Source organism: Marmota flaviventris, chromosome 7, assembly GCF_047511675.1.
Source record: "Marmota flaviventris isolate mMarFla1 chromosome 7, mMarFla1.hap1, whole genome shotgun sequence".
Lineage (NCBI taxonomy): Eukaryota > Metazoa > Chordata > Mammalia > Rodentia > Sciuridae > Marmota > Marmota flaviventris.
In genome coordinates, this window is record NC_092504.1 from 116,320,542 (window position 1) to 116,346,457 (window position 25,916).

The 25,916-nt window shown below is 40.4% G+C and overlaps 1 long non-coding RNA gene across 1 annotated transcript in view; it reads right to left on the reverse strand.

Annotated features, from left to right (window-relative positions):
- Positions 1–5,222: 5,222 nt before the first annotated feature.
- Positions 5,223–25,916, reverse strand: part of LOC114084134 (uncharacterized) — a 32,278-nt gene continuing 11,584 nt past the window's right edge. Inside the window, exons 5-8 of the long non-coding RNA XR_011708153.1 lie at positions 21,812–21,918; positions 21,049–21,238; positions 13,282–13,449; positions 5,223–5,534 (exon numbers count right to left, since the gene is read on the reverse strand). This is a non-coding gene — a long non-coding RNA (uncharacterized lncRNA). The remainder of the gene's footprint in view (positions 5,535–13,281; positions 13,450–21,048; positions 21,239–21,811; positions 21,919–25,916) is intronic.

Sequence of the window (25,916 nt, forward strand, 5' to 3'; positions counted from 1 at the left end):
CAATGACTACCAACCATCAGGGAGAGAGTAATTTAGGCTTCTTCTACTAAGTCTGAGGCCCAGGAACCTCTGCAAGGAGAAAGCCACTTAGCAATGCACAGTGTTGCTCCCAGCCAGCAGAGCTGCCCCAGGATAGCAACCATAGGCCTTCTAACTGCACCTCATTATGCTCCTACTATATGCGGACTATTGTGAGATGTAGGAGTAGAAGGGAGTAGAGAGAGTCTCTACCTTATTTATTTCTCAGATTTATTGTCTGTCCCCAGCACCCAGGATTTTGTGTGTGTGTGTGTGTGTGTGTGTTGCTCACTGTTTTATTGGCAGAACCTAGAGGACAGCCTCAGGAAATAGCTTTTGGGTCTAAACACTGGTAGTTCCTTCATGTCTGGGTAGCCAGCTTTAGGTAGGCCTCTTAGTTATTCAAAGTGCCTACTGTGTGTTATTTCCTAAACTACTCAATGACCAATCTGCCTCAGTTCCTAGTCCTATTTTGTCTTTATTATGATTTACTAAACATATTTATCTTCTGATGTTGAGCTAGCTTTATGGTTTTATGATTAATACAGAAACAACCTGGAACAGCATTTTGTCACTTACCTTAATGAAAGTGCAGCATTATGAGACTCTGCCAGAGAAAAACACGGCAAACATGTCAGACCTTTCTTGACACATATTTACTCTTCCATTGTATTTCTAAATTTTCTTCCTCTTTTTCTAACATTTACTGGGTTCTAGACACCAACTTCTTCCAGGAGACCCCGGATAGGACCTCCATTCATGATAGTTTTGAAACAATGTGAGGAGAAGAGATGTGTCCTTGGCCTAATAGGATGAAGAATTTCAAACGTGTGGTTCCGCTTTAGGAAGAGACAGGGCTGCTCTTAGTTAGGAGAGTAGTTTATTTTCTCCAGAGGTTAAATTGAAATGTTTTCTGGCATTTCTCTTAATGATAATGAAAATGGCAAAATACATGTGCATTAGTCTACTATTTTATTTGAGGCAGGATCAAAGATTCTTCTGACGTGCTAGACGCACCATGGTCTTACCAGCAGCAATGGTGAATGGCTAAGTAGGAATATGATGCAAATCAGCATACCCAATCAGTATTATGATCTGAGTTCCAGGAAGAAAATTTCCAATCCTTTTAATTCTGCCATGCACCATTATTTCTTGCCAAATGAAGAAAAATAAAATAAAATACAAAGCATCCGCACTGAACTTCGAACACGTCCTTACATAATAGTTTTTATTCCATCAGTAATAAAGTGTCCTCGGAGGACCTGAGACCCACATTCCTGAGGACATTGCTTGACATTGATTGATTGCCTTATAATATATTTTCCAAGCTACCTGCTTGAATGTTCCCACCACAAATATGGCTCAAAATCTAGCCAGTCCTCCTGAGTCATTCCACATGACCACTCCTCTCTGCACTCTGTACTTGGCTGATATTATTTCATTTGGACTTTCTAATACCCCCATTTAGGTTCTATTGCTCCTCTGCTTGTTCCATAGACTCTGGATGGTACCACCACAATTTTTGAGCACAGGGACCCTCCTCTATGTCTTTCAATCCTTGAATCTCTCAATAGTTGGCATACAGTAGGAGCACACTGACTGCAGTCAGAAGCCCTGTGGTTGCTGTCTTGGGGCAGCTCAGCTTTCTGGGATTGACACTATGCAACACTAACTGGGGTTCTCCCTGTGGAGGTTCCTGAGCCTCAGACGTAGAAGGAGAAGCCAAGCCACTCTCCTAGCATCGTATGGTAGCTATCAGCAGTGAAGGCATTTTGCAGAATGGGGAGCAATAAATAAGAAATAACTGTCTGTACAAGACCTAACAAGATGGCGTCTCAGGACCCTGCTCTTCCTGGCTGTTTTGCCCTTACCCTCATAGTCAGAGAAAATAATTATTGAATTCAGGTCCCCGTTCCTGTGTTATAACCCCCTTGCACCAACCTTCCTTCTTCCTGTTTTTCTTTTCTTCCTTTCTCCTTTCCTGACTCTTCTTTCTTCATGCACTCCTATCCCTTGCCCTTTCCTGATTTTACCATTCATGGAGTTTCCCACGATGCTTTGCAGTCAATATTATGCAAATTTAAGGATGAGAAAGGCTTGATATCTGCCTTCCAGAAACTTAAACGCTCCTTGGGGAGATGAAACCTGAACAACTATATGGCAATCAGATGAATGGAGAGTTTAAGGAAGGAACACTTTACAAAGATGTGAATAATGTTAGGGGAACCCCAAGGGATGAAAAATGGCCCAAGAATTAACCATAGGGGAAAGCCATTGGCACCCCTAAACCCAAAGGGCAAAAGAGGAGACTGGAACCCAGAGAAGGTTATAGCCATGGAATAGGGCTGCTCAGGAGTGGTGGCAGCCTCCTGTATGAATGCCATCTTGCTCCTTGCCTTTCTCTGCCTCATCAATCACTGCCCTCCTTCGTCTTCCCACGGTTCTAATTCAAGTCTTTATTTTCTATCACCTCTACTTTTCTCCATCAGGACACTCCATCTCTAGCTATCTTGTAGCATAGAAATAAATCCTGGCCCTTGGCTGTGTGGGTATGTGTGTGTGTGTGTGTGCGTGCATGTGTGTGTGTATGTGTGTGTGTGTGTCACAAACCAGCATCTCAGGCTTTTTGTCAATTGTGTTAACCAATTTTCCGTCACTATGACAAAATACCTGAGAAAAATAAACTCAAAGGAGGAAAGGTTTATTTTGGCTCTGATTTCAGAGTTTTCAGTCCATGGTTGTTGGAACCTATCACTTTGAGCCTGTGGCAGAACAGCAAGGCAAGAGTACATAGTGGAACAAAGCTGCTCACCCCATGGCAACTGGGAAGCAAAAGGGAGAGGCCTTAGGGCCAAGGTCCCAATATCCTCTTCAAGGATACACTGGCAGTGACCTCACTTCCTTCTAATAGGCCCCGTCTCCTAATGGTCATGCTACCTCCCAACAGTGCCATCGCAGGGACTATGTAAGATCCAAACCATATCCTCAAGTGATGGTGGAGGATTTTTTTTTCCAGTTGTGAAGCTGCTAGGGTTGGTCCCTGATATCACAAAGAAGATGGATAATAAGATAAAGACTCAATTTTAGGGGCTGAGGTTGTGGCTTAGGGATAGAGTGATCACCTAGCACGTCTAAGGCCCTGGATTCAATCCTCAGCACCACATAAAAGCAAATAAAGGTATTGTGTCCATCAACAACCAGAAAATAAATATTTTTTAAAAAGACTCAATTTTAGCTCTGTCCTTACCTCTAATAAGAGCTATGTCCAGTTTTCTCACATCTCTCCTTGGTGAGTGTCAATTTTCTTCCCAGGAAAAAAACAAACTTTCCTCATGTAGAGAAGAATATACCTCCTATTAAATAACTTGAGAGATAAGAATCCTAGAATTTGTGTTCTTTCTGATCTTGCTTAGATTCAAAACCACCATAGAAAGTGAACATGGCGGGGGGGGGGGGGGGGCTGGGGATATGGCTCAAGTGGTAGTGCGCTCGCCTGGCATGTGTGCGGCCCGGGTTCAATCCTCAGCACCACATACAAACGACGATGTTGTGTCCGCCAAAAACTGAAAAAAAAAATATTTAAAAAAATTATTTAAGAAAAGAAAGTGAACATGGGTCCGTGTGAACTCTCCAGGATGCAGCACCAGCCCTAGGTTGTTGACTTCTGCTGTCTGGGGGTAAAGGGGAGGCTCAATCCAGTTTGCCACAAACAGATAAGGAAGAGGATAAATAGAAAGGAAAGGAGAATGTTTTTTAAGAGAACTTGTAACATAAACATCACATGCCTTCACTAATTATTTTGCCCCTCTGGGCCATAAAGAAATATTTGGGGTTGAATTGTGTCCCCACTCTCAAAATTCATTTGTTGAAGTCTTAACACTCAGGATGTGCCTTTATTTGGGAACAATGTTTTTATGGATGCAATTAGAGTTGAGGTCACACTGGAGTTGGATGGGACCCAATTCAATATGACTACTGTCCTTGTAGGAAGAGAAAATTTGGACACAGACTCATTTAAGGAAGGAAAAGGCACAGTTCTGTGTGACATATCTACAAACTAAAGGACATCAAAGATTGCCAGCCATCTCCAGAAACTAGGGGACAGCCCTGGAACAAGTTCTTCCCTCACCAACCTCAGAAGGAACCAACCCTGCAAACACCTTGATCTTGAACTTCTAGCCTCTAGAACTTAAAGACAATACATTTCTGATTATACTGCTAGGTCCGTGGTACTCTGCAATGGGCACTTCTGCAATTGAATCCAATTTGAAACCTCGTGCTTTAAATATCTCTATAAAGAGTACCTGAACTGGTGCTCTGGCCAGGCTTGATGCAGCAGGAACCTCACTAGGAATGTTCCAGACTTCGGTACCTCCTTCATGGAAATACCAGGGTCTGGGACATCCCACCTCATTTCTCCACAGTGATGATCACCATCAAGGTTCCCATCAATATTCAGGACAAGGACTGAAATATCTCACTTCCCACAGTCAGTAGGAGGGTTGTTATTAATATTAATGAGTCTATGCCTATCTTCACAAACAGCTAAAACCTGAAAACTCAGAACAAAATTTGTAGCATCACTGAAATCTCAGTTACTGATGTTCATTTATAGAAATCTATAAGGCATATTACATCTGTAAGTCAGACTATAATGTAACTCGTAGAAACCTTAATAGTTGATATTTTCTGGTGCCTTCCATAATAGAAGGAGGTGATTAAGTTCTCTAGCTTCACACTTTTTCCTGTTTACTTCTTCCCGAATATCTTCAAATCAATTATCCTAAATTTCTAGGTTTATAGTTTCTAATTCTAATTGCCTTTCTAAATACTTAAACAAGTAAATTTAGAACCTATAATTAAAAGAAAAAAAGAAACTTCTCCCTCACCCATTTACCTGTGTTTAGGTGAGTTATGGGGGAGAAAAGTAGCAATATATCATGCTGGGCAAGAAAAAGGAAAACAGAAATCAGAGAGTGTAGAAAAATCCAAAGAATGAAGGGCATTTTAAGGAACTTAAAGATGAAGACAAATTAATAGCAAGAAATCAAAACCAATGAGAACAAATGTAAGGGACCCCAGATGCTTTTGAATTTATGTCAAACACTACTTCTATCTCCAAGAAACTCGACTGTAAAATAGTTCATGTCAGCTACATCTGGCTATGACCAGGGTGAGATCAATAAAAGACACACAAATCAAAGTTGCACTGTTATCTAAACATACTATATTGTGAATTTTACATCTCATTACATTGAGTTCTGTGCATGCAGAATTCCATTAAAATGTCTTTGTGCAGTTTCATGGGAAGTTCATTTAGCATAAAGTGTATTTGGCTGATTCTGAAGGAAGCATTCTCCAAGCCAGTTTGCCCAAGTCTTCAGAACAGAGCTGCTGCCTGGAGCGCAGTGTGGGACCAGAGGAAACCATGATGGCATTGGCAGGTGATCAGTCAGCCTTGTTCAGAATCTCTAATAACTGCCTGTATACCACTTCATAAGCTTCTGCAGTTTGGCCTGTAATAGATTTTAAATATTTTAAACACGTTGAAAGTCCACATGCTTTTCATTTTTACACAGTGGCTCAAAATGAATCCAAGTTTTCTTGGTCCTACTGTTGCCATGAGAAGTTGTGGGACTTGTTTTCAGTTTGCTGTTGAACACCAAAGCCTGGAACAATCTTCCTGGGTCCTGGCAGGACCCAGAGGTTGGCCACATGCAGTCATTTGACTCTGGAAAGCTCTAAATGCACCACCGATTACAACCTCTGACCCGTTTATCTCCAGACACCCAAGTCCCTGCTTCTCCTTTGCGGAGGCAAAAAAAAACGGGCATGATGAAGGAGCTAGTCAAGGCCAGAGATGCCCTTCTAGAATTCAAAATCGGAGATTGTTTTCTATCAACAGACATACAACGCTTAACACTTTAAACATACTCATTTGTGCAGAATATTGTCTGGTCTGATACCACCCTGTCTGTCTTGGATGACTCCAAGTCGTCCAAGGGTGCTCTTTCTCTCTTCTGTCCACCATCCAATTATTCACTGGTCTTATTGACTCTACTTTGCAAATGCATCTTCATTCCATGCCTTCATCTCTCCTTTCTTGGTCAGTTTCTTACCATCTCTTTCCTTCCTCAAGTGTAACAGTCTCACAACTAAACCTATCTAGTGTTGTCTCTCCATAGTTTGGAGAGACCCTAAAATTATTTTTGTCTAAAATAATTTCCCCTAACTTTCAACAGGATCTGAAATTCAACTTTCCTAAGGGATTTTGCATTCACATAAGCAGCCGTTCTCTGTTGACCTATTTGAAGTGTTTTGAGGATTTTGTTACTACATCCCTTTTTCCTGACTCTCTTCTCTCTTCTGGGACCACTTTTCCCTCTCCTCTTTGTCTAATTCTATTTTTCCTTTGATTTCAGACTAAGTCCGATTTTTTCCAAAATCCCTGATAGTGTAATTTGGCTATCCTACTGTAATTTTAAATTTATTTGATTAAGCCAGCACGCCTATAATCCCATTGGCTCAGGAGGCAGGGGGATCATGAGTTCAAAGCCAGCCTCAGCAACTTAGCAAGGCCCTAAGTAACTCAGTGATACCCTGCCTCTAAATACAATGGGCTGGGAAGTGATTTAGTGGGTACGTGCACCTGGGTTCAATCGAAAGGAAGGAAGGAAGGAAGGAAGGAAGGAAGGAAGGAAGGAAGGAAGGAAGGAAGGAAGGAAGGAAGGAAGGAAGGAGGAAGGAAGGAAGGAAGGAAGGAAGGAAGGAAGGAAGGAAGGAAGGAAGGAAGGAAAGGAAGGAAGGAAAATAAAGAAAAACATTGTGTGATTATTTAATTATTTAACTGGCATGTTAATGAAAGCCACAAACCACAGTAATGGATGACATCAACAATCTCCAGAAATATTTTGAATCACAGGAAAAAATATTTATCAAGTTAACATTTTTACATAAATGTTGATTAAATTTGTTACTTGGATTAAGTCACAAAATTTTCAGAAAAGGGTCTCCCTGATGCCTCAATCTAATCTTCAAGTAGGCCCTGATGTCTCACCCCAAAAGTTTGTCTCAGCCTCAGCTAGTGACACCCCAGCATGAGCCATGCAGCCTGCCAGCCTGATCCTTTATGCTCTTTCTTAGCTCTGTGACGTGGTCTTCTGTTCCTCCACCTGAAATGCCTACCCACCCCCTCCTCCTGTTCACCCTGAGAGGCTCAAATGCCACCTTCTATGGGAGGCCTTATCCCAGCTCCTCGGGTACAGCAGTCATTTGCTCCTCGTTGCTCTCACCATGCTTTGTACACTTAATCAGCAGCCATTACTGAGGAATTACTGCATGTAATAAATTGTACAGAAATTTGTAGGCATCTAAATAAAAGGCACAGTTCCTGCTTTCAAGGAACACATGGCACAGAGCTTGAGATGGACCAGAGGATAATTACTTTGCCCATGTTCACAGGGAAGGGGTTCCCTCACCTCATTCTCAGTGTGTTGTATTTATTTCTGTGTGGCTTCTCTAGGTGTGAGTTCCCTAAAGCTGAAAACCCATTTCTAGTTCACCTCTGAGTTCTGGCCACTTGTGTTCAGAGTCTAACAAAGAAGCAGCCTATATATTTCGTTGTTGTTGTTAATGAACATTTAAATGAACTTTCATCTTAAATTGTATTTTACATGAATTCATTCTCTTATTGGCCCCTCATTTCTATAGAGCTAACACAATCAGATCCTCTTAAAGCAAACAAAAGCATTAAATGAGCATTAAAAGGACATTAACAGGCAGAAAACAGAAGGACTATGGGGGTGGAGGGACAGGGGAAGTGGGTAGCTCTTCTAAGAGATGTTGTGTATAATAAAAAACATAATGGCTATTTAGCCAAGAGGACCTGTACTAAAAACACTGGACCTATTTCCTATCTTCTTGGTAGATAATTATATTCTACATTTAGTGCTTGAATTTGAAGTTGCATGAATTTCCTGAAAATCAGATATACCTACACACACACACACTCACACACACACATACACACACACACACACATAGCTAATCAAACAGAAATGGATTTTTGAGCAACTGAAATGTCACTACACTTTCACAGCTGTGGAAATGTTGGACATTTCCACAGCTGTAGATTATCTAGATTGAATATTTTAATTCTCTCTTGGCTTTGTCTGAAATACATGATGTTAATATAGAAAGAATAAAATTGAAAGTTGAGGCCAATACATTATAAATTTATTTTAAAAAGATAATTAAGATAAGTAGAAGATAAAATACCCCAGAGCAAAGACAAATAAATTCATAAACAAGGTAAGTAGAGCCAGGCAAAGCATTTATAAGTCAAAAACAAACTACAGTGAAGTCTCATGAAAATTTGAGGACAGGAAGAAATCTATTGCTAAAACAAAAATATATGAACTTAGAAAAGTAGAATTCAATGCAATTTCTATTTCTCAAATTCATTGTGCCATCAGTACAATCTTAAATGCTGGGCATGGTGGCACACACCTTCCATGACTCAGGAGGCTGAGGCAGGAAGATCAAGTTTGAGGCTAGCCTTAGCAATTCAGCAAGATCCTGTCTCAAGATAAAAAGGGGTAAAGATGTAGCTCAGTGGTAGCGCACCCCTGGGTTCAATCCCCAGAATTGCAAAGAGTAAAGAAGGAAGGAAGGAAGGAAAGAAGGAAGGGAGGAGGGAAGGAGGGAGGGAGGTGGGAAGATTGATTTAGATTGAGGTGGTTTGGGCTGAAATCATTCTATGATACACTGAGAGCATAATAGAGAGATCTCTTACAGCAAAGCAGATAAATTGCCAAGCCTCTGGGCTGGCAGTTTCGCCTTTTCTTCTGATAATATTCACACATGGTGGATAAACCAAATTTTCCATAAGCTATGGGTATTGCACCCTTTCTGGCTAACAGACGATGACTGTACAGCCCCGTGGAGAAGCACCAGTCTAAGGACAATACCTCTGTTTACAGGCTGAAGCCTGAGGTTAAGCAAACACCCAAGGATTCCCGGGTACTTAATGGCACAGAAAGCCTTCCAAGTCTCAATTCCTTGTTCATTTAATTTGTCACTCTGAATTGGTCCTCCTCATCAACATCATTATACTTCATAGTTTAAAGGTATTTCTAAACATCATATCTTGATGGAGACTCTCAACCCTGTGAGGTAGGCACTACTGTTACCATGAGCATTTTAATAGATGTCTAAATAGAAGATATGCAAGAAGAGCAGTAGTAGGAGGGCTTCATTTATTTATTTATTTATTTAGTCTCTCTCAGACCTTGGGCCACACTGTACCAGTTTGATTAAATAGTTTAACTAGCAAATCTGATTGATGGTGAATACCTGTGTGTCTTTTCCCTTGACTAATTTTAACCTATATTATTTTGCTGTAATAAGCCATGACCATGAGTGTAATAATTCTTCTTCATCTTATGAGCCCTTCTACTGAATGACTGGACCTAAAGGTGGTTTTGCTCCCACATCCAGTTTACCATTGCTGCTAAAGGACATTACCACAAACTTGACAGCATTAACAGTACAAATTTATTCTTTTACAGATGTTGAGGTCAGAAGTCAAAAATGGGTCAGCAGGGCTGTGTTCCTTCTGGAGGCTCAAGGGACAATTTATTTCCTTACTTATTCTAATTTCTAGAGGCTGTCTGCGTAACTTGGCTCATGGCCCAATTTCAAATCCAGCAGTGTAGCATGTAGCATCTTCAAATCTCCTTCTCCCTCCTCCCTACATTGGTCATTACGTTGCCTTGTAACTTCTTTTCTTTGACCCTCCTGCTTCACGAACTCCCTCCTATAAGGAACACTGTGATTTCACTGGAACCACTTAAATAATCCAAGATAATGTCCCCAACTCAAAATCCTTAATCTCATCTGTGATCGTTTAATATAACATTTGCACAGGTTCCAGAGAGTAGGACTTAAGTTTATCTGGGGATGGGGAGAGGGGCATTATTCAGGCTACCACCATATGAAAGGCTTCATGCCACACAAAGGCCAAAATGGCGGTGGCTCCTGTTGGCCTGTTTCCTGGACAACTGCACGACTTATCTCACCTCTCTCTGCCTGCTCCCTGCTCTTGGCAAGAGGAAGACAGCAAAGGGAGAGTGTGGAGGATAGCTCTCTAAGAACAACGCAGTTGGCCTCTTCGTGGAGAAACTGATTTCTGGTTATTCTTGTTGAGAATTTGTTTGGAAAAAAGATGTTATTCTCAAATTGCAATCATAAGGACCAACCCCAACAGAATCACTTGGAAATTTGTTAAATTCAACATTCCCGACTGTGCCCTCAATCCACAGAGGTACTGGTTTTGTAAGGCTTCAAGAGCTTTGGCTTATAAAATTTTGTTTTGTTTTGTTGTTTTATGGAGAAAAACAAAATATCTCCTTCATTTTGCTTCCTGGAAAGATTATGTCACCTTTACCTTCCCAATTATGTTTCTTAAAGGGTGTCCATTACCCAAGGGGCTCCCTGAAACCTCAATTAAGATAAACACTTTAAACCCAGACATCATTACCATTACTTTATGCCAAACTATTATTATTTGGCTTGAAAACCTTTCTTCCTCAAAGCACTCTGGGATATATATTTGTTCTTTAAATAAACTGAATAAAATATTTTTAAAATTTACAACTCTGAGGCAACTGGAGATAACATGTAGAATCACTGATTTATGCAATGTGTTTGAGAATGAGAACAAGTTTGTGTGAGGAAAATAAAGACTCAACAGTAGAACTGTGAACCTAATTAGTCATTGTCAACCTAATTAGTCACTGCCTCAGCACTGAGCTTATTCAACTATGAGCACATTGGAAAAGGCCAAAATATGCAGTTTTCTGATGGGCCCCTGATTTATCTGGTTATTTATCTGAATTATAGCAAAAGAAACACAGGAGTTGGGGTCCTGCCACTCAAAGCCCTTGAAGACCATCAGCCTTTGGGGAACAAGCCAGCAAATGCTTGAGTTTTTTTCTTTTCTTTCTTTCTTTTTTTTTTTCCTGCTGCTATAACCTTGCCTAAGGCTGGTTTCAGGCAAGCGACTCTGAGCACAATTGATTCAATGTTTTGGGTCATGTGAATTGCGCAGCTGGGTCACCATATGCTTAATCCTGGAGAAAGGTGAAGTGCACAGTTATTAATGTGGCCCCAAATACAAGTGGCTCACAGCCAAATTGGGAACTGCTACAGGCCTGGCCGTGATTTGATCTTCAAGTTAAATCACACAAACCAAATAAAAAAAAAAAAAAAAGACTTAAGCCTTTTCAATTTATGTGATTTTTCCAGGAATCAAGATTTTGTGTTGGATGTAAGCAGGATTTGGAATGACCTTAAGTTTGACTTTTGTGAATGTCAGTTCCTAGCCCAGTTCCTGTGAGGAAGCCCCACCTCCAAATTACCAGGCCACCACCTTGGACAATTTTGCTGTGTTTAAAGAGCTTACAAAACAAAATTGCGCTTGTCAGCATATAAGCCTTTGCCACAGGGAGAGGCTCTGAAAGGCTTGCCTTCAGAATTTTCAAAACGATGGCAAATTTAGCCAAATTGGGCAAAAACGAATCAGGTTTCACAAATTTAGGAATGTTTATGTAAATCTTTAAAACATATGTTGCCACAGCTGTGTTTAGCATAAAATTATGATGAAAATAATCCTAATGAAAATGACGGTGTATTTATGTAATGCCGTCCACCCAACAACGCCAAATCCGCTACACAACTGATCTCATTAGGCCTGACTAAATCCCTTTGAGCTACAAGGTAAATATTAGTTCCAATTTGCAGAAGAAGAAACTGGGACATGGGCAAAGTTATTCGTGGCTAAGTAGATTAGTGCCAACCAGCCTGCCTCTTCCACCTGTGATTGCACTCTGAGCAGACTCTGGAGCAGAGAGGAGGGCAAATCAATGCCTACCTCCACACCTCCCTGCGTGGGTATCCTGACCTTGTTACAGGGAAAAGCAGAGATGAAGAGAGCATCACGCCATTATTCTTAGGAATTCACTGTGTTCTCAAGGAGAAATCCTGTCCTCTCCAAATGCACCAATGAGGACAGGAGTTGTGAAGGCAGGAGACAGTTTTATATCTTGGTTTTACTGATGGGGTCAAGACATAGAGAGGAAGAAGTTAACTCAGAACCACCCCTTCCCCAAGCCAGGACCATCTTACTCTGTTCTTTTCACTATCATGACTGTATCCGTCTGTGTTCTGCTGCAATAACAGACCACCACAGACTGAGCAAATTACAAACAACAGAATTTTATTGGGCTCATGAATCTGGAAACTGGCAAGTCAGAAGTCAAAGAGCTACATCTGTGAGGGACTTCTTGTTCTGCTACAACAGGGTGGAAGGAATGTGAGCATGCACCAGAGAACACGTAGGAGAAATCCTCCTTTTATCAGGAGCCCACTCCCAAGATTATTAGCCCACTCCTTCTATTAAGGCCTTAATTTATTCCTGAAGGCTGTGCTTGATGTCCTAATCACCTCTTATAGGTCCCACCTAACACTGTTACAATAGCAATTGTATTTCAAAAAGAATTTTAGAGGGGACATTCAAACCACAACATTGACTGAATTTTCTGTCTTTTTAAAAATGTTGGAGAATGATAAGAACTGTTCACAAAATGCCCTCTGCAAGCTCAAGTACTTCAGTTTGGACTACAGAATGTTGTCTTTTCCCGAATGTAGATTCTCCCTAAGTGGTAGAATTTACCCAAGCATTCAAGCATATTGTAATGGAATTCCTAAAAGAGTCCCAATGGGTTTCTGCCAACAAATGATATATTTTGGCACACGTTGTCCTCTTTTTATAGTTGGTACATGGTACAGCAACTGCAAGATCACTGCCTTAGAATGCATGAATAAAATACCTAACATAAGAACCTGCATGGTACCTGAACGCTGGAGACTATCAAAGTACTAATTTTTTATTCCATTTTCAGCAACACATTTTCAATTGCAGTTTCTAACTAGAAAGAAGGTTTTGCTTAATCTCTGCCAATCAGTATTGATGTTAGGTATGTGCTTTCCAAATTCAATTAAACAATGGCCTTTCTTCCATTCAGAAAAAAAAAAATTCCATCCAACCATTTTTGCCAAAATCTCGACTTAAGTCTGCCCAGGAAGGACATTCTCTAGAAATAGAAGAGAAAAACAAACCCTTTTAAATATTTTATAGACTTTATCTCTATTTGAATTCTCAAAGACCCAGAATATATTTAATTTTAGTAAAAATGTATTGACCTGTGTGTGGAGAACAGCTTTCATTGCCAGACACCTTTCCTATCGGGTGTGATGGATTGCAGGTGACCGAGGCTCTTCCTGTGATGGATTTGGGCTCTTATCCTACCTTGTTACTTATTCATTGGGAACCTTAGGAAAGCCACTCAAACCATCCAAATTTGATTTGTCCTGTGTAAAATGGAGATAAAAATGCATAGCTTAGCAATTGTGAAGACAACTTCAACATAGAACTTTCCTTCCTAAAAAGACTCTGAGTGAATGAAGATATTCTTCACTTTGACTTTTCTAATCACTTGCCCCAAATTGGTAAAGATTATCAAAATCAGTCTGTATTTTATATACTCTGTGTGTGTGTGTATGCATGTATGTGTGGATTAAATACACCAAAATATCAATAGCAGTTATCTCTAGAAATAGAATGGTGATGTATTTTTTAAGTTTTTTTCTTAGTGTTTTTCTGTTTTTCCAAATTTTCCATCATTACTAATAAAAATGTACATTTTTTTCAACTAATTTTCAGAAAATCACTGAGTAGCTCCACATTGTTTGGGAAAAACAAAACCAAGCCATAAATATTTGTTGTTGTAAAAATAAAATTTTAAATGGCTAACCAAAAATCTTATATTTGTATAGAAAGGGAAATCAAGACCCAAAAAGAATTTCAGCCAAAGCCTTCTTGGCTGCACTGATTGGAACTTACTTCCTTGGGTAACCAGATGACCCAGAGAGCTCTAGGGATGGGTATAAAGGAGGTGGCCACTTGACCCCAAGTGTGCTGCTCAACATCCCCCACCACCTGACACTGGAAAGATTTCATCCCTCCCCCTTTCTTTTTATGAACCCAGCTGTTAGATAGCCACCCTGTTCATTGAGTCCACTGATTTGCACAGATTTATAGAGGTAAACTTAACAAATCCCTATATCATAATGTGGTCACTTTTTAGTCAACTGTATTGCTGCTGTGATTAAAAAAAAAAAAAAAAAAAACTGACAAGAACCATTGGAGGGAGAAAAGTTTATTTGGTGGCTCATGGTTTCAGAGGACTCAATCCATAGTCAGCCAGCCCCATTCCTTGGGAACCGAGGTGAAAGCAGAACATCATGGCCGAAGAGTGTGGAGGAGGAAAGCATCTAGTGACATGGCAGTAGGAAGCAGAGAGAGAGCTTTTTACCTCATGGACAAAATATAAACCCTAAGAGCATGCCCCCATTGACCCACCCCCTCTGGCCACATTCTACCTACCTACTGTCACCACTCATATTACGGAATTAACAGATCAATTAGGTTAAGGCTTCTAACCCAATCATTTTGTCTCTAAACCTTCTCTCATTGTCTTACACATAAGCTTTTGGGGGACACCTAATATTCAAACCATAACAGTCACTCAATTAATGTGGCAAGGATACGGCTTATGTTAAGGGTCTTGCCATCACTACTTCTGTCTGGGACTTCCAGCTCTCAAAGATGAAGGGCTGAGAAGCTGGGCTGGGTCTAGCGGGAGGTCAATGAAGCACTAACCTCAGGGACCAAATTCAAGCACATGCCAAAAAACTCACTAATCAAAATAAATAATGTCCATGCGTTATTTTAAAAAATCAAAATTAGTGGGAAAATTCATGATAAAAAAATCAACATTTTAAATACAACATATATATCATGAACACTAGGTATTTGGTCTTTGTTCCTATTTCCTGGCACAGAGCTCCTAAAACCTTCGGGATTCCCTGAGTGATGAGAATATCTTTAATTATAGGGTTATTCATAATGAGCCCCTTTTAACCATACTTGAGTCTATCCTAATAAGGTAGATTTATAAACAGTTTCAGGATAGAGGAAGCAACTGTGTGGTTAGAGTTGGAACTTTGAGTCTCATCTCTAGACCTCCAGGGAGGAAAGAGGGCTTAGAAATTGAATTCAATTACCAATGGCCAATAATTTGATCAATCATGGTTTCATAATAAAATGTCCATAAAAAGCTCTATAGAATGGGTCCCAGGGATCTTCCAGGTTAGTGGTCACATGGAGGTGCTGTCAGCATCAGTTAAGTTGGAAACTCTGCACTAAACCCCATCCCTAAACCTCAAATTTTGTATCTCTTACATTTGTCTGTTCCTGAGTGGCAACTTTCATAATAAACCAATAAAAAGAAGAGTCTGGAGAATTCAAGAACCTGAGGAGGGGGTCAGGGGAATCCCTGAGCTGATAGTTGGTAGACATAAATGTGAATAGCCCAGGCATCCCTTTTGTAGATGGCATCTGAAGTAAGGGACGTCTTGTGGGACTGAGCTTTACATCCATGGGGTCAGAATTAAATTACATATTTATATTGGAGAATTTGGGGGGAGAAACTATAGTATTTGGTGTTGGAGAAAAAACATACATTTGATGTCAGAAGAAGATAGATCGGAACCCTGTGCCAGGCCATATAGTGCCAGGTAGGAGAAAGAATGATGACACCCAACTCTTCTTTATCACAACTTGTGATATTTTATCAGAGATTTCTGGCATTCATTTTATTTTTCAAAAATACTTCATTAAAATATTTTTCTTGATTACTGAGTTTCCCGGCCAATTAACAAATGAATGAAAGAAATATGGTTGATATAACCAAGAAGTGTATAACTGAAGCAAAGATTCTGCTCCTGATTTCTTCTCTAAGACCGCAGCCATGGAGAATGAGCTGTTCGACAATTCACCATAAAACAAATGCCCTGTTCCCAGATTCCAAGGTGATGATTCTTCTTTCATTTGTAGATAATACCTAGCTTTTTAAAACCCAAAACCAAGAAAATCACAAACGGCACCACTGAAATGGTGGATTTGAGGATTTGAGTCCTGGCAAGAATGGGACATGGAACTTAACAGGCCATGGTCCTAGAGCCCCTACAGGGGCATAACCAGGAAACAGCCATCTGGGGGCAGCCAAATGAGAGAGGGAGGCCAGAGCTGGGTCCAGAGATAATGAACCAACTAGTATCAGATCTATGAGGCAAGGCAGAAAACACAGTGGTTAGTGGCTCAGCTCCTGTGGTGGTGGCTGTAGTTAATCGCTTGTTAGAACCTTACAGAAATCAACTGGAAAAAAATAACTCAGATTCCATCGTATATATGGTTTTAGCATCAAACATTAGCCAAAGGGGGAAAAAAAAGAATTTTTGAGGGGTATATTTCTTCACTAAGTTTTACATAACCCAGCTCTAAACTTCTGGAACTCTTAATATAACCTTGAAATCTCTTGGCAGCAACATTCAAACACTACAGCTTTTCCTAACATCCAGAGCACCATGCTTTAATGTGCTAGTTCAACTCTGCAGTGTGAAACCGCTGTTTCGGGGCAGTGAGGAGCAATGACTGACAGTGATGTAATTCTAGAAGCCAAAAGCTGAGGTTGTACATAGAGTATCACATTTTCTACCCAAGGCCAATTGTTTCCCCAAGCTAAGAAATTTGGATTTTGACACTTGAAGGAATATTTCCACATTGCACGAAAGACAGGGTCCTCTGAAATGGTTCACCCAGCCTTCATGGTCATGTTGGGTACTCACAGAGCGAGTGAGTTGGATTTTATGAGACTTAGTGACAATTTTACTTTATAGAATCTCACTTTTTTCTAATCTCTCTTTATAGATTTTTTTTTCTCTTGTATTTCGTGGTACCTCCAGAATGACACTACAGTTTTAAAAAGAAACACTTTATTCCACCTTTGAATTGTTTGTGTTGTTACTCCTGTTTGTGCTCTTACCTTGGTGTTTGCTTTAAGATAGTATGGGTTGGGTTGGGGAAAGAAGGATATAACAAGTCTTCCACTCAAAATTTTATAGTTCTGAAAATTTATATCTTGGTGTCTTCACTGACAGAAAGTGGAGAAATTAGATCTGGAGAGATTAAGAACTAAACCAATGTCATTCAGCTGGTTGGTGGCTAAACAAGGGATGGACTTGAGTTTCCAGTCACAACTCTCATTAAACCATCCAGTGCCACAACTCTCTAGCAGCCAAATGGGGTCTGTATGGATGTGTAAGTGATTAAGACAGAGTCATAGCAGATGTTAAACGCCCTCTTCCTAAATGGTATGAGGTTCCCCGCAGCTTCTATAGGGCCTCAAATATGGGCAAAAGGCCTCGACTTTAAACCACTTGTATCCCACAGGAGGCATGGGGAGCCCTCGGTAACATGGGAAGGTGTTCCTTCCCATGTCTGGTCCCTGAACTAAGGCAGGTCCCCCAGAGGCACTTTGGATTCTCCAAAGGCATTGAGTGACCACCACCCTGTACTGGTATCCTTAGGCCGTAAAGCACTGCCCACAGGCCCTGCACCCCATATTCAAACCCTTCCCATTCCCCAGGAAGATACTCCCCTCCTGCCCTGCAGTGACTCTCTTCAGTCCAAAGCATCGGCCCCCATCTCCCATAGGTCGGACATGATCTTGTTGCAACTTCATCAGTGGCCAGAAATGCAAAACTATTTCTTTCCTGATGATTGTATAAAACAAACCCAGTATTGTAGGTCTGGATGAGAGAAAGAGAGAGAGAGAGGGAGGGAGGGAGGGAGGGAGGGAGGGAGGGAGAGAGAGAGAGAGAGAGAGAGAGAGAGAGAGAGAGAGAATTGTCTGTATTAGTCAGGTTTTTTGTTTTTGTTTTTGTTTTTCCATTATGATCAAAATGCCTGACAATAGAAACTTGGAGGAGTTTCAGAGGTCTCAGTCCGTGGTCTAACAGCTCCATCGCTTTGAGGGCTGAGGTGAAATAGAACATCATGGTGACAGGGCACTGCAGAGGAAAACTACTCAGCTCCTGGCAGCCGGATAGCAGAGAAAGAGAGAGCGAGCGAGCGAGGAAGGTCCCAGAGAGAAAATAAACCCTTCTGAGCCATATCCCCAGGGGCCTACTTCCTCCAACTAGGTTCCACCTCCAGTGCTCCATTCATCCATCAATGGACTAACCCACGGACAAGATCAGAGTCTTCATGATATAATCACTTCCCCCGATCCCACCTCTGAACAGGAGATTTGAGGGACACTCCAGATCCAAATCACAACACTGTCTTGGTCCATTTTTGTTGCTATAACTGAGTACTCCAGACAAGTAATTTAGGTAGCTCATGGTTCTAGAGTCTAAAAAGTCCAAGAACTTGGTTCTGGCATCTTCTCAGCTTTTGATGAGGGCCATCTTGCTGCAGCACAACATGGTGAAGAACATCAAGTGGTGAGACAGAGCCAATGTACTACCTGATGTCTCTTCCTATTATAAAGCCACTAAAGCTATCATGGGGACCTCACCCTCATGACCCCACCTAATCCTAATTACCTCCTAAAGATCCTATCTTCAATATTAACATAGGAATATGAGGATTGAATTTCCAATACACGAACTCCTGGAGGACATATTCAAACTGTAGCGGTAGCCAGTCTTGTGTTCTTGTCAATTGCTATGCTCATAGGTTCTGCTTTCTCCTGGCGGATTTTCAGGGAGCTGACTGCACTCTGTAAGACCCATGGCCTGCTCTCCTCCGTCTTCAGGAATCCCCTTCTCTATGTTGGAGTCACCAGAACCTTCACATGCCCCTTCCCTTCACCCACCTCAGACTCCAGGCACTACCTCTGTAAACTTCTACAGGCCTGGCCTTCTTTACTGGCCTCCGCTTGACCTTACAGAAAGAAACCTTAAGGGCAAAGCTCATGCCATCTTGACCACCTCCAAGAAATAGGGAGAAACATTAGAAGAATAAACATGGATGAGCATTTGTTTAAATTATCCAGTTATCGGGGCTGGGATTGTGGCTCAGCAGTAGAGCGCTCGCCTCACATGTGCGAGACCCTGGGTTCGATCCTCAGCACCACATACAAAAATAAACAAGTCAAATAAAGGTGTCATGTCCAACTACAACTAAAAAATAAATATTAAAAAAAAAACATTTAAAAAAATTATCCAGTTATATCTGGACACTACGCTTATTGCTATTATCTTTTTACTTCCCTTCCCTTCTTGTAGGCTTATTCCTTGAGATTTTAGGAGGGGGTGAAAATAGATTATGATCATCCTGTCATCTTCATTGGGCATGCCCCATGCTTTTCTGCCATTTGGGAGTTTATGGATGCATACATTGATCTAGTCTGTTTTTTCTGCATGTTTATTGAGTTCAAAGCTTGAATTTTAGGAGAAACCATGTTCCAAGTTACATTCAAATTATCACTGGACACATTTCCATTTATGAATAACATTTCACAACTGAATATAACTTTGAGTTTTACGGGACATTTTTTATTTTTCTAATTTAATCCTATGAGGTAGGCAAAGATCTAAGATGCGGGCGAATTCAGTCCCAATAGCTGTGAGATCCACACAGCTAGTCAGTGGTAGGCCCAGCTCTCAAACATGTCTTCTGGCTCCTGACTACGCCATGTGAATGTGGTCTCTCTCTTTGTCATTTTGCCTTTCTTTTTACAAAGGAAACAAATCAGGAAAATGTGTTTCTTTTCACAAATGTGACACAGTACAGAAAGCTTGCTGAAAAAATAGTCACATTCCTGAAACAATCCCGGCTGCCTCCCCTCTCTGGTCCGATGCAGGGAAGGCGGTTTGCTAGCATTGGGTTGGCCACATCTGTCAGGGTTTGAAGGTCTAGAATGTGTGGTAGGGACCGCCTACCCCACAAGGGGGCCTATTGATGATTTGGCTCAATCTGAAACTCTACCCACCCCCCCACCCTCCATCTTCCTGGGGCTTCCTTGGTCTCAGAGCCTTCTGAAATCTCAGAGAAAGCATCTCCCTCTGGTCCCCACGATGTTTTCACATCTTTGCTCCCTTAAGGAGATCTGCACATCTGTTTCCCATGACTGTGAACTATGAGAAGTTGTCAGGGCCTTTCAATCAGTATAACGGCCTATAAAAGCTTGCTGTATTTTCAGTTTTACTAAATATTTCTATAATTCAAAAATTATGGAAATGGATAATGTTTCTGTTCTTTGGGAATATATTTAACAGCTGTGTGTGCACCAGATGCAAATGAATATATAGAAATAAATTGTGCATTTTATAGACTGCACTTCATATTAACTGCCCTCCCCCACCCACCCACCCCCTTCAGATACCTCATCTCTGCTCCTGCCAGGATATCCAAGATCCTGGAGCACCTTGCAGGGGACAGTTTGCTTTTTAGTTCCACCCCCACCCCCAAAATGAGGTATAAATCCATCTGCAAAAGAGAGTATTTCCTGAGTGGAGAAGCAACTTGCTAAGGTAACTCTGACATTAGGAATTGTGGGAAATAGGTTAGGGTGCTAAATATCCAATAGTGGTGATCCAACATTAAACATGGTAAATTAGGTTCCTGACTGATCGGTAACTATGTAGTGAACAGTTGTCATATCTTGGCCTGCCCAAACTCTACATCAGAAGTTGAAATAGCTAGTCTTTGCTCTTCCTGGTCCCTGGCAACTACTGTGCAGGGACAAGATTCAAAAATGTGCCAATTGGTTATTCAGCCCAAGACTTCACACTTGATGCAAGGGATCAAAAAAATCAAGAGCAAGTGCAGGACTCTCAATGTAACAGCAGTCTCCAGGGTGCAGCCCTTGCTGCAGAGTGGCTGGGGCACCTGACCCCCCCCCCCCCCGCCACACAGAAAACACCTGCTACATGGTTGTATCATTTTTCTAGATGAAGATCCTGAGCCTCAGAAGAGATTCAGTAATTTGTCCAGGGTCCCTTGGCTTATAAAAGACAGAGCTGGGGCCCAGGGGTGTAGCTCAGTGGTAGGGCACTTACCTAGCATGTTTGAGGCCCTGGGTTCCTTCCTCAACCCTGGAGCAAAAATCGGAAGAACAGAGACTTCAGAACCTTGTGCCTTTCCCACGGAGATACATTCTTCAGTGCTCCTAAAAAATCTTCTGGTCAGCATAATATTGTGATTTTCATTTTGGTGGGTGGATTATCAGGCTCTGCCTGATTTTCTCAACTAGGGAAAAAAGTTTCAGTGATCCATAAAACTATCCCAGCTTGATTTCTCTCCCTGCCTTGTGCCTTTTTAATACTCAAAGTCAGGTGATTCCAACTCCTAGGGCAGGTTGTTTGGGCTAAGGAGAACAGAAGCTAATCCCATGTCCACATCAGACAGAGAGGGTTTTCATTCAAAATTGCATTTTGTCAAATTTAGTCAATTTCTCTCTCTTGCCTGTGAACCCTTTGGCTTTTGAAGCCTTTGATTGTGCACACCCTTGTCATCCTCTCACCCTTCTTTATGTTAAACAGCATCATTTCAGTCCTGGGAACTTGTCAGTTTCCAGAGGGAAGAGCCACGATTTCAGATCCTTAAATTAAAAACAGGGAGAAAATGTTCCCTTCCATCCATCAGAAAGAACACTCGCTCTCTCTCAAATTTGCTTTCTCGTACTTCATCTCTGCTCTTTGTCTGAATAGACTTGACAGAAAAATTATTTGGATGTGTCATGTGCTTGTCATCTCAGGCCAACAAATTGATGGTTTAATGCAAAATGACAAGGCAGCTCAGGAATCTCATACCGAAACCTACCTCACTCTATGGTTTCAGGAACAAGTCATCCCACCCGGGAATTTTAAGTAACACTTTGGCACAGATCTCATTTCCTGGCCATTGAGTTCTTATTGAAGACACCAGCTCTGGAAGAGAAAGAGTAGCAGGAAATGTACCATAGTCTCTTGTCTCCAAAGACAATATTCTTCCCACCAAAGAAGGGGAGATTTTTCTCCATCTTCTCCAATGGAAAAACATCTCTTTGTCTCTCTGCCTCTGTCTCTTGTAATCTCTCTCTCTTTCTTTTCTTTTTCCCCTCTTTGTTCTCTTCCTCTCCCCACCAAAAAAAAAAAAAAAAATGCTCAAAAAAAGCTCAAACATCCAACAACTCAAAAAACAATATCAAGGGTCAAACAATTCTGCTTATAGGATTACTTTTTCACCAAATAAAATGGCACCATGTTGAATTTTGATGGCTCCCAACTTACAATGGTGGAACTCAGGATTTTTTGATTTTATAATGGTGTGACTGTATACCTGTACAACCATTCTGGTTTTTACATTTAGTACTGTATTCATTGAATGACATAAGATATTCAATATTTTATTTTAAAATTGAGAGAATTTTGCCTTTTGCTAATAGAAGTGTTCTGAGCATGTTTAATGTAGACTCAGTGAAATCATGACGTTTAGCAGGAAAGGTGTACTCCAAACAAATTCGACTTATGGTATTTTCAACTTACATTGGATTTATGGGGAGGTAACATGACTGTAAGTTAAGGGGTATCTTGAACCACAATACAGCTGATTGGCAAAAAGCCTCACACTTGGGGCAATGAGGCTAGTTCCTGCCACTGTGTGATTTGGGCTAGTCTTTTGATTTCTGTCGATATGTTTCTTTCCCATGAAAATGGATGGTGAGAGGTGGGGAAGAACTGAATGTGCATGCTTCATTACCTCAGCCTGGAAAATGGGGGCTGCCCCCTAAGAACAAAGAACTAATAAAAAATTGTTCTAGAAGTCTTTCCTCCAAAACATGGGATGATTATCATTTTTTTATGTAGAAACTATATTAAACTAGAGATCTAAAAACATGACAACTAAAAACAAATAAGATTCCAAGTAGGCTTAAAGTGAGAAAGGCTTGTAGAGATCATCTGTCTGTCCCCCTCATTCAACAGTGATGGGACCTGAAGTCCAAACAGGCAAGGAGACAGAAACCTAGAGCATCTCACTTGCAGTTTGTCCCTGGCAATTGCTACACACAGGAGGCCCAATGCTGTCTTCCAATGTGGGACTCAGTATTGCTTGGCTTGTGAATCATTGTTCCATGAACTTTTGGCAATTAGAATCTAGGGAAAGAATGAAGAATGAAATCCCACCGTTGCCATTAAGATGTTAGATAGAAATCTCTCACATGCATTTTTGTGGGTACAGAGGGAAAAACAAGAAGACAAATCTACTGGATGTTTCCATTGGAGAAATGGGCCTGATAATTACTGCGAGGGAAATTACTTGCTCACTTTGTATCCTGACTTCACCAAGGTCTTATCATTTACATATATTATTTACATATATTATTCTTTCCTTGAAATTCAGGTGCAGGGGGCAGGAATGTTGTGCCTCCTAGAGTCTTATTTAATAATTATTTGTCACATTGCAAGAAAAATTAATACCCTCAGACATAAATGTTCTAATCTTTCCAGCTGCTGACCTAACCTAATTCTGTCCCCAGCTCTGAGTATATCTAAAGTCCATGATGGCTATCATATATTAACATTAACTGACCTCAATTGCATTTTTATACATAATTAAATTGATTATTTAACTGGTGGGTGGATTGCTCACTAGGAGTGTTTATATTTTAAAAGGAATTTGAAAATCAACAAATAACTTCATAACAAAATAGTCCTATAAGTGCTAAATATGGTTTTTTCCATGTTTCATATACAGAATATGGCAGCCCCAAATTGTCTGCAGCCACCAGTTAAATAATTCAATTGTGGCACACCAACAGGCAACAAAGAAAGCAGAAGTTCCATTGTTTTTGACATGCAAAGAAAAACAAATCCACGACTGGGACTATAAGGAAAGTAGAAAATTCAGTGTGCTCATTCTTCTAGCAACTAACGTTTGTTGGGTTTTTTTTTTTTTTTTCCCTACATGGTTGGATGCAAACCAAATTATCAGCTAACTCATGGGCACATATTTTAATCATAAATTTTTAGACAACAGGACTATAGAAGAGGATATTTGAGAGGAGAAAGATTTCTTTCTTCGTTGTTTCAGCAGATGGGTGCAAGTTTTTAATTCTACACTTTTCGGTGCACTATTTTAAGAAATGACTGAATGTATCTAAGTACCTAGCTTTAAAAGTGTGGTTACATGTATTTTGAAAACCAAGCCAAGAAATACAAGCCCCATAAAATCCTGAAGCATATTAAATGACGGTTCCTTTTTCCTTAATCCACCACCACAAATATCAATTAAATGTAATTATATTAAATAGGTTCCCCTGAGAGCAAATAAAGATTTGCCAGAACACAAATTGCTACCCAGGTGAACAATATATAATTTTCTTGAGTATACAGACAAATACAGATGGTACACTCCAGAATGTAATGCAGCAAATCTGGGTTGACTGTAACATATACATTGATTTTTTTCTTTCCTAGCTACCAAAATGGCAGGGGGCCAAAAACTACAAATAAAATAGATGAGTTTTCTTGGATGAGAGGATAAATATTGCATTTTATATTAATAGCTGTTAATTAAAAGGCTATTAATCAGAGACAATAATAAATAAATGGCCTCTACTAGAAGCAAATGCCAGAAATGAACATGTAAGTTTTAGCCACAAAAAAAGAACCTTATTTAAGTGACTTCCTAAAATTAAAAACAAATGCTTTGCTGAGCTTACCGTAAGAGGAAGAAATGAATCCATAAATAAGAAAATAGGTAGAATAAAAATGAATTTTGTTAACTATTTTAGGAGATTACTATTCCACTCCTCTTGAAGTGGAAAAAATAGATTTAAAAACTTTCTTAATTATAAGAATGAGCTTCCCAAAGATGTTTGAATTCAAAGATATCGGGGAATATTTCTAAAGAAAGTGTTTTTTTTTTAATTCTGCAAAAAAAAAAATGAAAAAATTTTGTGTTCATGGGCTTTTTTTTTCATTATATGATATGTAAGGTATAAATTTCTTCTGTCAGATGTTCCTAGGGATGGAAATTTAATTCATTCTTGGTGTGGTATGGAAAGCCTTGAAAAATAATCAATTTAAGATTGAATGTGCTGATATGTCAAGTATTTTTAGTCTCTGCCCTTTTTAAAGTCATAAAAATAATTATCTAAAACAGAATCTTGGAAGCAGGGACATTTTCCTTTTCCTATTGCTCATTCCCTTCAGATTGAAATCTCTGCCTCCACCCACCTCCCAGGACTAACTCTCACAGTAAGAATATGCCACTTCCAGATTTAGGAAGTGCTATGGGCAAGCAGAAGTTAAGGCTTTGCATCTCCTAGATTCTTAGTTTCCTGGGCTAGAAAACATGAGAATTAGCCGTTAAAAATCCTTCTCCTAAACAAGTGCAATAACCTGTGATCCCAGCAACTTGGGAGGCTGAGGCAGGAGGATCGCACGTTCAAATCCACTCTCAGCAACTTAGCACAGCCCTAAACAACTTAGCAAGACCTTGCCTCAAAATAAAAAATAAAACAGACTGGGGATATGTCTCTGTGGTTGCACCGCTGGGTCAACTCCAATACAAAAAAAAAAAAAGCAAAAGAAAAAAAAAAGAAAGAAAAGAAAAAGAAAAAATCTTTCTCCTATTGGTGATTCTATATCTCATAAAAAGGTGAAACGCTATGATGTCAAGGAGGATCTCATCCAGCTGTGCTCATAGCTGTCTGTTCAATTGAGGTCCTGGAAAAATTCTGTATGAAACTGGGTTGGGGGGACTTCCTCCTTTGCAGAGACACCCACATGCTGCTTAGAAAGCCCCCTGGGGGTTGGACGGCCTGATTCTGTGAAGTACATGGTTCAGGAGCAGGGCCAGGGAAGGGGTGATCGTACTCCCTGATGATGAACCTGGAATAGAGTGGGAGGCAGGTGGATTCCACAAGAACCCTTTTCCTTTC